General features: G+C 45.4%; 1 non-coding gene across 1 annotated transcript; it reads left to right on the top strand.

Annotated features, from left to right (window-relative positions):
- Positions 1-1,841: 1,841 nt before the first annotated feature.
- Positions 1,842-1,923, top strand: TRNAS-CGA (transfer RNA serine (anticodon CGA)). The gene has a single exon. It is a non-coding gene; the product is annotated as a tRNA-Ser (tRNA).
- Positions 1,924-4,692: the final 2,769 nt, after the last annotated feature.

Consider the following 4,692-nt stretch of genomic DNA (forward strand, 5'->3'; position numbering starts at 1 on the left):
AAGAAATAGTCTCTCTCCCTCGCTACAATTTAAATTGGTGGCAGTAATATTACGCATCTTTACAAAATGGTGGCAGCGGTGGGATAGAAAAGAAAGGTCTCCCCTGCCACACGACAGTGCCTTTAATACGTATCTTTACACAAGGGAAGCCACCTTATTGCAAAATGCATGGAACCTTGGAATACATGCAAACACTCAATAGAAAGGAAAAGAAGTTGGAGCTCCTGGTACAGCCGTACCAGCACAAATATTATTATTATTATTATATTGATTTTACAAAGAAAGAAAGGTTAAATTCAATCAAAACAGTAGGCCTTCCACTTTGGCAACAAACATGTTGTTGTTGTTGTTGTTGTTGTCTGCATTAATTCTATCATGTCTTCTGGACTGTTTTTGGTATTTATTTATTTATCGAGTCATCAGCAACCAGTCAGTTATATTACATTTCTAACAGAACAAAGCAAACAGACAGACAAAATACAAAAATACAAAATACAGAATACAAAATTTGTGTGTTTGGTAGTCGATTAAATGTCCTTTGACCAGTATCTGGCCACTTGGAGTGCTTCTGGTGTTGCTGCAAGAAGATCCTCCATGGTGCATGTGGCAGGGCTCAGGTTGCATTGCAGCAGGTGGTCACTGGTTTGCTCCTCTCCACACTCGCATGTTGTGGATTCCACTTTGTGGCCCCATTTCTTGAGGTTGGCTCTGCATCTCGTGGGGCCAGAGCGCAGTCTGTTCAGCGCCTTCCAAGTCACCCAGTCTTCTGTGTGCCCAGGGGGGAGTCTCTCATCTGGTGTCACCCACGGATTGAGGTGCTGGGTTTGAGCCTGCCACTTTTGGACTCTTGCTTGCTGAGGTGTTCCAGCGAGTGTCTCTGTAGATCTTAGAAAACTATTTCTAGATTTAAGTCGTTGACGTGCTGGCTGATACCCAAACAGGGGATGAGCTGGAGATGTCTCTGCCTTGGTCCTTTCACTATTGGCTGCTACTTCCCAGTGGATGTCAGGTGGTGCAATACCGGCTAAACAGTGTAATTTCTCCAGTGGTGCAGGGCACAGACACCCCGTGATAATGCGGCATGTCTCATTAAGAGCCACATCTACTGTTTTAGTGTGGTGAGATGTGTTCCACATTGGGCATGTGTACTTAGCAGCAGAGTAGCATAGCGCAGGGGCAGATGTCTTCACTGTGTCTGGTTGTGATCCCCAGGTTGTGCCAGTCAGCTTTCGTATGATATTGTTTCTAGCACCCACTTTTTGGTTGATGTTCAGGCAGTGCTTCTTGTAGGTAAGAGCAATAAATCTGGAGTGAGAATTATTATTATTATTATTATTATTATTATTATATTGATTTTACAAAGAAATAAAGGTTAAATTCAATCAAAACATGTTGTTGTTGTTGTTGTCTGCATTAATTCTATCGTGTCTTCTGGACTGTATTTGGTATTTCATTTGCCCTTCTTTTCTTTCTCTTCCAGTCCCAAAATAAGGCCCAACATTTGCCCTGTTTTTCTTTTTCAGCTTCAAAATGGGACTCAAAGGGGAGGTACCACTTCAGAGCGCAGGGGAGTGGGCCCAAGCAATTAAATCATTGCAGCGTCCCTGCCGCTAGAAACTTGGGATGCAAAGATGCTTATTATGCTGTAGCTTTGGTCTAGGATTCCACTATTCCGTAAAAGGCGTCGCGCGTGCGCAGAAAGAAGCCTTGGGCCTCTGGAAGGGTTTTCTCCCCCCTCTGTCTCTGAAATGGTACGCTCCAAACAGAGGCGATGCATCGCAAGGAAGGAAATGCCAAAGCAAAGAATAGGTGCGCGCGGCCCCCCTTCTACGCATCAGGTGGCTGTGATGGCCGAGTGGTTAAGGCGTTGGACTCGAAATCCAATAGGGTTTCCCTGCGCAGGTTCGAATCCTGCTCACAGCGCGAGCCCAGAATTTTTTTTCTTTTTTGTACCAACGCGCCATATTTTTTACACCTCCCATGTTGCATGTATTCATAGAATCAAAGAGTTGGAAGAGACCTCATGGGCCATCCAGTCCAACCCCCTGCCAAGAAGCAGGAATATTGCATTCAAATCACCCCTGACAGATGGCCATCCAGCCTCTGTTTCAAAGCTTCCAAAGAAGGAGCCTCCACCACACTCCGGGGCAGAGAGTTCCACTGCTGAACGGCTCTCACAGTCAGGAAGTTCTTCCTCATGTTCAGTTGGAATCTCCTCTCTTGTAGTTTGAAGCCATTGTTCCATTGCGTCCTAGTCTCCAAGGAAGCAGAAAACAAGCTTGCTCCCTCCTCCCTGAGGCTTCCTCTCACATATTTATACATGGCCCTCATCATGTCTCCTCTCAGCCTTCTCTTCTTCAGGCTAAACATGCCCAGCTTCTTAAACCGCTCCTCATAGGGCTTGTTCTCCAGACCCTTGATCATTTTAGTCGCTCTCCTCTGGACACATTCCAGCTTGTCAATATCTCTCTTGTTGTGGTGCCCAGAATTGGACACAATATTCCAGGTGTAGTCTAACCAAAGCAGAATAGAGGGGTAGCATTACTTCCCTGTATCTAGACACTAGGCTCCTCTTGATGCAGGCCAAAATCCCATTGGCTTTTTTTGCCGCCACATGACATTGTTGGCTCATGTTTAACTTGTTGTCCATGAGGACTCCAAGATCTTTTTCACACGTACTGCTCTCAAGCCAGGCATCCCCCATTTTGTATCTTTGCATTTCGTTTTTCCTTGAATATATCTGAACGATGGGAGAGTCTCAGCTCCAGGTTAACAGTCAACCTGCAAAACAGGTGCTCCCAACCAAGTAACAGTAGGCTGCATATTGATTCTCTTAAAGAGTCCCAAGATATTCAGCTTCCAGGCCATAAGAACAGAATTGGTAATAATCTCTTGCAATATGAACAAATAGTAAAACGGGAAACAAAGGATTCCCCCAGGCAGGAAGCAGCCAGGCTTTGAAGCTGCAATGCTATTCAATGCTAACCAAGGTGGCCAATTGCAACATTCACATTAGCCTAAAGCAAATAGAAAGTTCTTTCTCCCACCCTGGACATTATTCCACAGACATATAAACCCCACTTGCCTAGTTTCCAACAGACCTCACAATCTGAGGATGCCTGCCATAGATGTGGGTGAAACCTCAGGAGAGAATGCTTCTGGAATATGGCCAGACAGCCCAGAAAACTAACAGCAATCTAGTAAAACTATAATTATAAATACGGAGGCAATAATGATGGCGAGCCCCTGCCTTGAAACCGATCTGACCTGCAGCAGGGAGCTCCGCAGTTCTCTGTTGCCCACTTGAGCCGACATAAATGGGAATTTGGCCGCAATAATAGCCAGTTTGGCAACTGTAACTGATTTCTGGGAAAAGGTCACATGTTCCTAAGCAGTGATGAGATACAATGTTCTCTGCTCATGCTCAGAGGCACCCTCCTCCCTTGGAATTCCATTCAGGACTTGTACACAGTGTGGAGATGGAGGATTTCACTATTGCAAGGCCTTTGAGCACACAGTTTGAGAGCACAACCCAAATGGGAGGCAAATCCTACATTTTCGGGGTGAAATAAGAGAGTGCCTCTGCTCATGCACAAAGTGCCTCATCCTGAGGAATCCACACATGTCTGAGATGTTTTCCGAAATGAGTCCCTTCCCCACTGATAATTCAGCTCCCATCATCTCTTTGGGGAGATAGAGTGGGATATAAATTATAAATCAGTGCAAAATTTTTCTGAACATTTAACAAGTTTGGCTTTCTTAGGCCCCTATAATCCAGAGTATAAAAACAAATAATCTACATTGTGGGTTGTGGTGAGTTTTCCAGGCTGTCTGGCCATGTTCCAGAAGCCTCTTCTCCTGAAGTTTCACCCACATCTATAGCAAACATCCTCAGAGGTTGAGACCTCAAAACCTCTGAGGATGCTTTCCATAGATGTGGGCGAAAGGTCAGGAGAGAATGCTTCTGGAACATGGCCAGACAACCCGGAAAACTCACAGCAGCCGAATTATATTTTTTATTTATTGTGTCAGGAGCGAACCAGTTGTATTGTATTAAAAACACCTACACACAACCTAAAAACCCATAAAGTTTGCAAACTTGGCATTCTATTAAATGTCTTTTGACCAGAAGCTGGCCACTTGGGGTGCCTCTGGTGTTGCTGTAAGAAGGTCCTCCATTGTGCATGTGGCAGGGCTCAGGCTGCATTGTAGTCAGTGGTCTGTAGTTTGCTCTTCTCCACACTCACATGTCGTGGACTCCACTTGTGGCCCCATTTCTTAAGGTTGGCTCTGCATCTTGTGGTGCCAGAGCACAGCCTGTTCAGCACCTTCCAAATCACCCAGTTTTCCATGTGCCCAGGAGGGAGTCTCTCATTTGGTATCAGCCATTAATTGAGGTTCTGGGTTTTAGCCTGCCACTTTTGGTCTCTTGCTTGCTAAGGTGTTCCAGCGAGTGTCCAGAAGTGACCAGAACCACAGCCCAGTTATTCCGGCCATGAAAACCTTTTACAACACAAATCCACATTATCTGCTTTGAATTGCCTTTAAAGCCCTAAACATTTCCGGCCCACTTTACCTGTCTGAATGCATCTCTCCCGATGAACCAGCTAGGCACTTAAGATTGTCTGGGGAGGCCCTGCTCTTGGTCCAGCCTTCACAGATGCAAGTGGTAGGGATGAAAAACAAAGCCTT

This window comes from Anolis sagrei, chromosome 6 (genome assembly GCF_037176765.1).
Source record: "Anolis sagrei isolate rAnoSag1 chromosome 6, rAnoSag1.mat, whole genome shotgun sequence".
NCBI lineage: Eukaryota > Metazoa > Chordata > Lepidosauria > Squamata > Dactyloidae > Anolis > Anolis sagrei.